This window comes from Sinocyclocheilus grahami, unplaced genomic scaffold, assembly GCF_001515645.1.
Source record: "Sinocyclocheilus grahami isolate Dianchi unplaced genomic scaffold, SAMN03320097.WGS_v1.1 scaffold328.1, whole genome shotgun sequence".
NCBI classification, from domain to species: domain Eukaryota; kingdom Metazoa; phylum Chordata; class Actinopteri; order Cypriniformes; family Cyprinidae; genus Sinocyclocheilus; species Sinocyclocheilus grahami.
In genome coordinates this window covers 735,783-747,498 of record NW_015505507.1, presented here as the reverse complement: position 1 = coordinate 747,498, position 11,716 = coordinate 735,783, and the positions used below count along the sequence as shown (strand labels likewise).

The following is an 11,716-nucleotide window of genomic DNA, read 5'->3' as shown; positions in this document are numbered from 1 at the left end:
ACAATGCTCTCCTGGGCTGGTCTATACAACTGGGATACAAGGATAAAACGCTCAACTTATCAAAGCAACACAGCTTGAAATCATTACCTACCAGTATTAGTTTAAGCTCTATTACAGTACGCAGAATGCAGATTCCCAAACTCCTGAAAGTGGCTTTCATTGGAATTTTAATTGACTAACATGAAGGAGGTTGTAATTTTTCCCCAGCCCATCTATCTTCTCCCTCACCTTCCTCGTATCTACCTTTCTGCTTCTACGGAACGATAAAATCGTCTGGATTTAAGTTATGGCAAGTTTTTGAAGTGCTACAGGCGCCCGTAAATTTGGCGGGCACCTTTGGGAGCCACTGCGGCGGAGTTGGCTGTGCCACTATTTCATAGCCTGGATGATTGATGGCTCTCCATGTCGTTCCCACATAGGCTTCATAAATCTAAACTCATGCTGCCGTCATTATGGAACAGGGGGCCGGCGAGCAGAGGCCCAAGGGCCACTTCACAGGGACTAACGCTTTTGGTCATTTCACTGCTCTTCACATTTCATCTAGGTGATCCCTTCCCAGCCAGACAGGCTTCAGGCTTTTGTGGACTGCGACCCTAGAGATGTCACAGCGACTTCGCCCACGCACACGTCTAGCCTCGGTTCTCCCTGGCCAGCAGCAGCTGTCCTACACACTCGTAAAAATCATATTCCTATTAAGTTATAAAAAGGTTTTGCAACAAATGCACAATTTCATAGGCTTGAAAGAGAGGGAAATGTCAGTGGGAGAGTAAAACTGAGTTATTGCTTCCAGTTTGACAAAGAGCAGCAACAAGTAACTGAGAGAATATAAGAAAAGGAGGATAAGAAGAAAGAAAATATAGCGGTATAAGCCCAGGAGGGGTGCGCACGGTCTTTGTCCATTTCTTACACAAGCTCCTGGGCTCCTTGTTGTAGACACCTGTGCACATCTAATGTTTCAGTGAGTCTCTAAAAAACAAATGCATAGCTCCGATCTCTTAATCCGCGTGGCTCCGTGGAGCATGGTCACATGATACGGCTGGGCCGATGATGATGGTGGGCCACGGTGGTAGGGATGCACGAGGGGGGGTGAGCTTAATCTTTTTTAATTCAAATCAAGGAGGTCCCTGGTGGGACACAGGGATGATACCCTATCCGCTGCAATCAGGCTGACCTCCACTTCGGGCGCGCTCTAAATGATTAATGGAGCTGCCTTCCCACCGGTTTCCACGGCAACCGGTAACCGGATAGCCCACAGGAATTCAGCTGCCCGCCCAAGTGAGCACCAAGGGAGGAGGCAGAGAGGGAGAGCGAGAGAGAGAAAGAGCGAGAGGAAAAAGAGAAATGAAGCAGTGGTACAGTCTGTATATGGGAGAGGGATGGGGGTCGAGAGGGATAGTCCCAGTTCCAGGAGAGAAGGAAAACAGAGACTTCCGTTAAGATGTGGGGTGAAAGCATAACTTTGTGAGATAGAATGATGAATTGGGATATTACGCTAGCAGTTGACTATTCTAATAATCAGGCAATAGATTAAAAGATCGCCAAACAAGCAGCATCAACAACTATCGTTCACATCTAAGTACAATAATATACACAGTTATGTTCAAGCTACAGCAGGTTTTTTTCATCGCCAGGCTCCTCTCAGTCCAAGTACATGTGACACAATGTGTAAACAAATATAGATAGGATTGTCTTTCAGACAGTCTTACAGAGAAAACACAACACTGAGGTCTGAGGTACGGTTTCAGTCTAGTACAACTGTAAAAAAAAAATACAAATAAAATACATAAAAATAGTGGATATGTGTTTAAAAAACAAATGCATAGCTCCGATCTCTTAATCCGCGTGGCTCCGTGGAGCATGGTCACATGATACGGCTGGGCCGATGATGATGGTGGGCCACGGTGGTAGGGATGCACGAGGGGGGGTGAGCTTAATCTTTTTTAATTCAAATCAAGGAGGTCCCTGGTGGGACACAGGGATGATACCCTATCCGCTGCAATCAGGCTGACCTCCACTTCGGGCGCGCTCTAAATGATTAATGGAGCTGCCTTCCCACCGGTTTCCACGGCAACCGGTAACCGGATAGCCCACAGGAATTCAGCTGCCCGCCCAAGTGAGCACCAAGGGAGGAGGCAGAGAGGGAGAGCGAGAGAGAGAAAGAGCGAGAGGAAAAAGAGAAATGAAGCAGTGGTACAGTCTGTATATGGGAGAGGGATGGGGGTCGAGAGGGATAGTCCCAGTTCCAGGAGAGAAGGAAAACAGAGACTTCCGTTAAGATGTGGGGTGAAAGCATAACTTTGTGAGATAGAATGATGAATTGGGATATTACGCTAGCTGTTGACTATTCTAATAATCAGGCAATAGATTAAAAGATCGCCAAACAAGCAGCATCAACAACTATCGTTCACATCTAAGTACAATAATATACACAGTTATGTTCAAGCTACAGCAGGTTTTTTCATCGCCAGGCTCCTCTCAGTCCAAGTACATGTGACACAATGTGTAAACAAATATAGATAGGATTGTCTTTCAGACAGTCTTACAGAGAAAACACAACACTGAGGTCTGAGGTACGGTTTCAGTCTAGTACAACTGTAAAAAAAAAATACAAATAAAATACATAAAAATAGTGGATATGTGTTTAAAAAATGGAAATTGTGCCAATATACCAACATTAGATATTATTAAACATTATATAAACACCACGTACAAAGATAGATTGTTAACAGATAATATAATAATCTTTGAACAAGATTATTGAATATTTGAATATTTATATTATGTACACAAATATTTAATTGGTTTAATATATTTGGTACTTTTCAGACAGACTAAAGTGTTTACATTACATTTTTAATTTTTACTAACTATGGTCCAACTAAAATGAAAGGTACAAACATAGAAAGATACGTTGTTAACAGACAATAATCTTTGAACAAAATGTACATTACAATTGCAAAAACTGAAACTGTACGTATAGAGTAAATGTAAATGTATTTATAGTTAATGTAAATGTTTGTGTGTGTGTGTGTGTGTGTGTGTGTGTACATATATATATATATATACACACACACACACACACACACACATGTACACACACACACACACTTTTCAGACTGAATAAAGTGTTTACATAACATTTTAAATTTTTGACAGCTTTAGTCTAACTAAATTTGAACATTTAAAGCGCATGTGTATGCATGTGTGGGTAACATTACAACTATTGACATAGCGGCATGCTTAAAATACCGCCATTATTACCTCTTTGTCTGGCCATCAGACATAACACATGGCCTGTTCTGAAGACCTGCCTGGTACCATTTTGTTGAAATTATGGATAATGATCGTGACCTGTATCCGTAAGGCACAGTGTTTACTTACACAAACAAGTTTATAAGATGAATTGAGGAATTCAAATTGTGTATACCAAGGGGAGCAGAAATGTTTAGTCACAGCGGAATATCTGACACATGTGACTACCGAAGGACTGAGGGCTGCTGGGTAAGAGAACGGACAAGCTTTTGTGGGTGACTGGAAATACACCAATTGCAAACAGCAAACAACTAGAATCCATGAGCTGATGACAAAGTCCTGAAGACCTGAAATATAATGAGAAAATCACCCCCTCACGTGTGTCTTATAGCTACGTGCATGTGTCACAGATGTCAGTAGACAAAACTTCATGAAACATTTACAAACCACAGGAATTAGTGTAGAGGCAGATGGCTTTTAAGGCTTTGTACCTTTAAGAGATACTGAACCCAAATGCTCTGGAAACCGCATATTAGTTGCAGTGCTGTGCAGAAGCCCTTCAAGTTCAAGGATGTCCAGGTTTAGGCTTAACAGGAAATACAAAAATAAATAAGTTTAAAAGTAGGCCTTTTAGGTTTAGTAGGTTTTATATTGAGGCCACAACTAAACACATAAATTAATGTATAGTTTAACATAGTTTAAAGGAATACTCCATCTAAAATACTTTCATCATTTACACACCCTCATGGCTGGAAACAATGGTTTATATTTTAAAAAGTTAAAAATAGTAGTATTTTTTTTCTCACACAAATATAATTTTGCTTCTGAAGACAAATTAATCAACTGGGGTCAAACACTGTAAAAAATGGATTTAGTAAAGATTACAAAGATTTATTTCAATGTGTTAAATGCCATTTCCTCATGATTATTTGTGATATTCGCAAACAATTTATTGAAAACTGTTTCAAGGTCATTGTTTTTTTCAGTGCATGGATTACAGTGGTGTTCATTTTGCATGTTTTTTAAAGCATCAGCTTTGAGGGACCAATTCATTATATGGACTCACAGAGATGGATTATTTCTCTAAAAACCTCAGTTTGTGAAAGAAAGAAAGTTATATACCTTTGGGATGGCATAAGGGTGAGTCAATGATGAGAGGATTTTCATTTTCAGGAGGAGTATCCCTTTAACTTTTAGTAACACTGTGAACAACCAGCAGTTGTAATCAGTCAACAGGCCCATAAGAGTCAATGTGAGCAGTGTGAGAAGGGTTCAACAGTAGGTTTGCCCCCTTTGTCAGAGACCAAGGGGGCCAGTCTAACTGCTTTTCATGATTAATGAGAGAGGGAAATGGGGTCATGTTGTATTAAGAAAATGTGTATTTAAACCCAAAACCGGCACAGAGCTCTAGAATAATGCATCAGTTATCGACTGGACACCTGAGAATGAGAGGCTGTTACACCGGTCCCTACGGCCTGCAGGCCCATCCATCCACACAGAGCTCCCTTTTCCTTTCTGTCTCAGACATTCTCTCACTTTCTTCCTTTATAGCATCTTCAGCTTTGCCATCACAGGAATAAATTACATTTTTAAATATATTAAAATTAAATAGTTTTTAATTGTGATAGTAATATTGATATGTATAGAAGATATACATTTACTTTGGTTGAACGGCTCTGAAACCCACACGCACATACTTCCCTCCTTCACTTCCCTCACTTATGGGTCAGAAGTCAAGCGACTGATCACAATGCTTCCTGCAGAGAAAGTCACATAAATGCGTCCTCTCGGGATTGCGCTGGGCTAAGGATGGTCTGCTTTGTTTAGAACTGTTAAACAACACCATTACGTTAAACTCTCTGTTTCCTAGATGTGTGAAATCATTGGCTATTCCATTTGAGTAATTCTGCTTTGGCCACCATGTTTTTTTCTGTGTGCTGGTGGGTGCACGGGTCCTGCTGGTTACATTAACCCATGTTTGGACATCTGCTGGGGCTTGGCTCAAAGAGTGGGCCTGTCATCGTGGGCTTTAGAAAATCAAGAAACTGCGCAAACACTGGGCTACGTGGTAATAAAAACATGCTCCCGCTTGTTGCATTACACCTACATTAGCCCATCTGTCCGGCTTCTGTTGATGCATCGATGCTGTTAAGGATATCTTTAGCCAGATACAGTGACATTTTGAATGCCTTCTGGATTGAGCTGAGCAATGTGACCTTTTCCACTTCAACTTATTTTCTTGTCAAACAGTAAAACTATAGCTTGTGGTCTAATAAAGTAAAGTTTGTATATATTTTATATAAAAGACACTTAACTTTACAGCTTTTAATAAAGTGCATAAAAGCAAGAAGTGAACTAGAGAAATAATAAAGAGTGATGGGGCAATCGTAGCTGCTCTCAGTAGGGGAGTGCTATGGTAGGGCCCCGTTTATTTACTTTAAGATTCTGCTGAAAAGATACAGACTGATGTTTTGTCACAAGTAAAATACGAGCCGCTTAACAATATTGTGAAATAGCATAAACAGTGAAATGACCCTTAGAGTAATAACCATCACTTACAGTTATGATGGCAGGCTGATGTATTCTGATAAGATGTCTTTTTTTCTCCGTTTGAGGTCTTAATTTTTCCCTGCTTCATGCTAGACGAAAAGGAAAAGCTAAATTAGCAAACTAAATGGATAATTGCTTTAGAGGGAGATATGAATAAAGAGGAAGAAATCTGAGCCCTTGGGTGGTTTTATTGCTTCCCATTTCTTTCAGCTTTTCTTCACCAACAATGGCAACCATTGATGCTTTGGAGTGATCTTTGGTCAACAGTGAAATTGTTTTAACCAATTAGGAACAGGTTTTTAACAGACTTTTGCAAACAGATCATTTGCTGCGATGTTTTCTTTTTTAAGCTAAATCTGAAATTGAGATTGCTTCATTTTTGGTAATAAAACTGTTCTTTGTAGAACCTAAATATCTTCCTTATAGCTTAATAAACTGACATCACTTGGATACATTGCATTGAATATATTTAAAATTGTATATGATATCAATATCAACTGAAATTGCAGCTGTGCAATAAAGAGGGTGTTTTGCTGAACATTACATTATTGAACACCAGTTTCTGACTTTCTCTCGAAGTCTTTAATATTTAAATAGGATGTAATTATACAAAAGATATTTTCAATAATGTGCTATGCTTCAAAAATCCTGAACATCAGCATGTTACAGTAAAAAATGCTATCTAAAATTAAAATTGAATCTACATAATCTAATAAATCTGTTGCAGAAAAATATAGGGGAATAAAATCATAAACACTTTATGTTCATATTTTAGATTCAAATTGGCACAGTTTTCCCATCTACATACATTTTGTGGCGTAAGCCTGATTCTGTTCACTGCCTCACATACTCTCTGGCTATATAATTCAAAAGTTATAGACAAAGCAAAAGAAATGTGAAATTTAGGCAACTGCAGTGACAGGTAGAATAGTGTGCTGGTCTGCTGTGGTTCTGGAGAGAAACGTTTACACGCTTAATTTAGTTTCATCAAAATATTGTTTACATGTCTCTGTGGAACTGACAGTGGCAGTGTGCTGTTATTTGAGCCTGACTATTTGTCAGTGCCGTTGTGACAAGGGCACCACAAGACTCCTCAGAAGGACATGGGCTACTGAGACCCAACTTCATATTTCGGCTTCAGCATTTAAGGTGCCACCGATTTACTGCAGTGGTACTTAATAATAGTCTAGAATTTTTTTTTAAATCCAGTCAACAAGGAAAAAGAGACAGATCAACACATAGCCTTTAGCGCAATCCTCACTTCAATGGCAATAGTCTCACACTCTGAATACCAGTGGCATGCGATGACTTAACTGGATACGCTATCTAATTTATCAGAGAATCAAATAAGAAACAGCATGGCAGGTGTTGATTTAAATGTAGTGCTGTTGCCACCAGGAATAACCTTCAGGTGGCAATGCCTTCCCACAGGCTTACACACAATATTTGTCACGCATGGGGAATAAAAATTATTTTGCTCAAGCATATTGTCAAATAATTTGTAACTTGTAACATAATTTGTCTATGACAAAAAGAAAAAGAAAAATGTAAGATGATGTTTTCAGTGGACTTTCAAAATTACCTTTGCTTAGAGCTGGGCGATAAATCGATAATTTCCTCAATAAAACGATATCAAGAGTTCGATAAATGTTCAATATAACGTTTATGCTCCAAAAGTGGAACGAAACATTTGAACCACGCCACATGGACTGTTTATCCACTCATCTCTAAGTTCAAACGGCAGCGCAGCGCGAGTTTACTAGTGCAGATGCATTCACTCGCTGATGAGTCTCGGTCACGCGACACTGTGAGATCCATTGTAATTCGCTTGAATTAAGCGAATAACTAAAATAGCGTGTGATTTGAACTAGTTTAAGCGAGATGAAACAGTGCTAACAAACAGGAGATACACTGTGCGCAATGATACACTCAGAAGGCTTTTCAATCTACAAATTGCCATAATTTACCATGGGTTTACTGTAGTAATACTTACTGCATTATGGTATTGTGTAAAAAATGTGGGACATTCATGTATTAAAGGAGTAATGGAATATAATTACAGTATTTTTTAGATTAAGCTATAGTGTTTGTGCATTTATATGAAATGTATTTACACTATTGTTTTTCATACAATACCTAAAAACCATACAGATACAGTTTTACTATGGTATGGAGGTTTTAACTGTGGTTATCATGATCTAAATGTATGCTACTATGGAAGACCAATGGTTAATTAAACAAAAAAACTCAAACAGTAAGAATAATGAAATTTCATGATATGAAAATAAGGTTGTTACAATTTTTACAGATGATACTTTTTTTGATAATGAAGATAAATTTGCATCTGCATCCTAACTCAAGCTACTTCAACTGTCAGCTCAAACGACTGTCAAATGTGCATTTCTAAGAGACAAAAAATTACTAAAACTGCAAACTGTGCTGAAGATCTGTATCCTCAAATTCAGGCAACACAAACCTGTTTCATAAATTGAAACAATATCACTAATTAGAACATGCAGAAACGAAGAAATACATTTTTCTATTAAGATATTTATTTTGTTAAGGTAAAATAACTGGAAAAGAAAATCTGCCTTTAACCTTTAAAGAAAAAAATATTTGAAATTTATTGTGATAATTATCAATATCGACTGATATGAAAAATTGTATCATGATCATTTTTTTGGCCACATCGCACAGCCCTACCTTTGCTTGAAAACCAAAAAACACTTTTCCAATTGAGTTAGCTTACATCAAATGCAATGTGCTTTTCAGTAATCGAGATCTTGCAGCAACAGCACACTTTTCCACTTGGTTAAGTGATTCACAATTACGATTCATCCAATAGAGCATAGGCGGCAAAGCTGTAGTGGATCTGATCAAACAAATCCTTCCATAACTGGCACAGATTTGCAGAAAATTACTGTTGTTTGGCAGTTACAGTTACATACATACATACATACAGTATGTATTCCTAACAATTTATTATGTAATCCTTATGTTACACCTCAAATGGCAAGTAAATTTACAGTAATTTTCCTTTTTAGCCAGTCCACAAATTCATTCTCTTGAATGCAGAGCATTCACAGCATTATATGGACTAAAAACCCCTTTTGAATACTGAATACACTGATCTTGAAGTTTAAGTTCATTGCAAAGAGATAATCTTGTCCAAACCTTCTGGAATCAGACACTATGTGCATTGACCCACGTTGGGAATTCCCCAGGTTCTTCGACGAGCCCAGTGACAGTTTGTTACCACCATATTGTGTAACCTAAAACCTCAAAGAGAGGTTTGTCACTCGCTCACCTTCTCCAGTTGTAAGCCGATAAGGACAGTAATTGACAGCTACACCGCTGGAGTGAATGACTTGAGCTCTTGAGGCCAAGCATAGACTTGAACAGCTTCCTGACAGACGCAGGTCAACGTTTTCTTTTACAGGAAAAGACCAAAAATTATGTCATTGTTTTCGTTCCCTCTTCACATGGGAGAATATAATGTTTTCTACATTTACACTGGACGGCTAAATTATCACAAAAAATGTGCCAACATCTGAATTTTCCATACACTAATTCCAAACATTACACTTGTCTTTCAGCAGCACAGAAGTATGAATATGCATTCAGATGCCCAGCTTCAACAGTCCAATATGAGACTCACTAAGTAGCAGGTTCCCACTGCTAAAGAGGCTATACCTTGCAAAAACAGCACCTTTCTGTGCATGGCGCGATCAGATCCAGATGGTGTGGGTTATGACCTCCATAAGGCCAGGCGAGCTGATCTACTGTCACTCAGTGTCTCAGTGTGTATGTGTGTTTAAAAGTGTAAAAGAGAAGACAAGGATGATGTATGTCATTGTAAAATGAGTCCACAGAACTGCCACTCTCCTGATATTTGCCTTAATGACAGATCTGTCAGCTAATAACCATCAAGTAAATATGATACTGTAATGACTGTAGTTAAGCGACACATATACATGACGGTTTTGCTGTGTGTGAACACTACAACACTTTGTAGTTTTGGAAAGATGCTAAATATAAGCTAAATATTGTCAATCACCTGATAGTATTTCTGAATGCAAAGCACAGGCAGCTTATGTTGCTGATGAATTAAGTATGTATAAATGTAAAGCAGATACAGTAAAACTGAGATGCACAGAGGGGAATGTATTTTAGGAAAGAATGGAAAAAAGAAGAGGCTGTGGTGAAGGCTTGTACCATTTCTCTCAATTTCTCCTTTCTCTCTCCTCTGCTTCTTTCTTATTAGGTGATCGAGTTTCTCCTCTGGCCCATCAGCTGAATAGGTGGGGTTTGATCAATGGCAGGAAACTGAAGGATCAAATGGTAATATATCAGAATAAGCCTGAGCCAAAGTCTGCACTCAGGCACACACACAGACATTTAAACCTAGACAGAGGCCATTGTGACCACAGAAACCGTAACCTGCACACTGACACAGAGAGTTGGTAACCTTCATCTGTGCTGTACAAGACCATGGAGACCACAAGTGAAGCATCACACACACACACACAAACACCCTCTTTTCATTCTCTACACTCGCTCATAAACACCTTTATACATTTACAAACCATTGCAGCCCACGGCAAATGCAAATTATCATCATGAATTGCATTTTCGATAATATTATAGGTTAAATTTATTATATGTGTGTTTATATGTATTCATTCATTTTAATTATTTCTCAAAGTTACCCTGAGGATGTGTGTGACGCCTGGTGGGAATTTGCATAATATTCGCACAAGAATTATTTGTAACTCTGTACCACAGATGTAAAGCAATAAAACCAGATTATATTGGTCTCCGCAAATGACTTAATGCAGGACTAATTATCTCCCAAATTACTCTAATTTAGAGGTTTAGGGATTTGAGGATGATTAATTTAATCAGGATGTTGCACACACATACACACACCTCAAAATGAACCATTTTGTATAACAATGTACAATTGTTTTTTGATGTTTTGATTCTATTTGAAAGAATTCGTAAAAATCAGAAATTACTTGGAACTGAGATGTATTGTTTATGCCATTCACTTATGTCACCTACCAATTACACACACATAAGAATCCTTGACAAAATATGAAAGAACATTATATTATATTATATTATATTATATACTACGTGTCCTCCCTGTGTCTTATGTCTGTTTGGTCATTGAAAAAAAACATAAAATAACTCAGTGTTCCAGCTAATGCTGCAGTTGTGGAGTCATTAATCATATGATTTGACAACAATCATTAAAGCGGCGCTCTGGAAAGCGTCTGACTGAATAAGTGAGTTTAGCAGGTTTAAATATTAAGATACAACCGATCCACAATGAAAGCGGATTTCTAATATTTTCTACACTGCCTTGGCCTAGTTTATCTTTCAAGAAACGTGAACAATATATGTACAGTATTTAGGCTACAACGTGGATGTTTATTTAATCTCTGTCTGTAGAGGGGGGCGTGTTAAATGGTCAAATAAGCTAAAGCTAAACACATTACTTTCAGTGATTGTTTTCATCGGGGCGGTTAAATGTGCCATTTAAAAGATAAAGCATTTATACAGACAGACTCTACCTGTGAGCGGTGAGAATTGATACAGCATACACTTAGAGAAGACCATTTGTATTCAGAGTCTGCTATATCTATAAGGCAAATGCTACTGCGCTGCAACCTAACACCGGCTTTCAGCCCAAGTGGACACATTGCCCTCAGTTTAGCGTGCTGTCGGAGGAGCTGGAATTGGTGATTGAGTGTAAGCGTCGTCCATAAATCAGAACCGACCTCAGATTGTGACCGTATAAGACTGTCCACAAAATGTCCGTATTGAAATCTGATAATAATAATAATAATAATAATAATAATAATAATACATAGCCTACATAAACGCGTAATAAATTATTATATATATA

At 38.2% G+C, this 11,716-nt stretch overlaps 2 long non-coding RNA genes across 2 annotated transcripts in view; one reads left to right on the top strand and one right to left on the bottom strand.

Moving 5' to 3' along the window:
- Window positions 1-3,760: 3,760 nt before the first annotated feature.
- The window catches only part of LOC107602485 (uncharacterized), a 35,637-nt gene continuing 27,681 nt past the window's right edge, over window positions 3,761-11,716 (bottom strand). Inside the window, exons 2-3 of the long non-coding RNA XR_001611043.1 lie at window positions 10,018-10,128; window positions 3,761-3,838 (exon numbers count right to left, since the gene is read on the bottom strand). This is a non-coding gene — a long non-coding RNA (uncharacterized lncRNA). The remainder of the gene's footprint in view (window positions 3,839-10,017; window positions 10,129-11,716) is intronic.
- Window positions 5,113-11,716, top strand: part of LOC107602486 (uncharacterized) — a 27,499-nt gene continuing 20,895 nt past the window's right edge. The window contains exons 1-2 of the long non-coding RNA XR_001611044.1: window positions 5,113-5,126; window positions 9,596-9,602. This is a non-coding gene — a long non-coding RNA (uncharacterized lncRNA). The remainder of the gene's footprint in view (window positions 5,127-9,595; window positions 9,603-11,716) is intronic.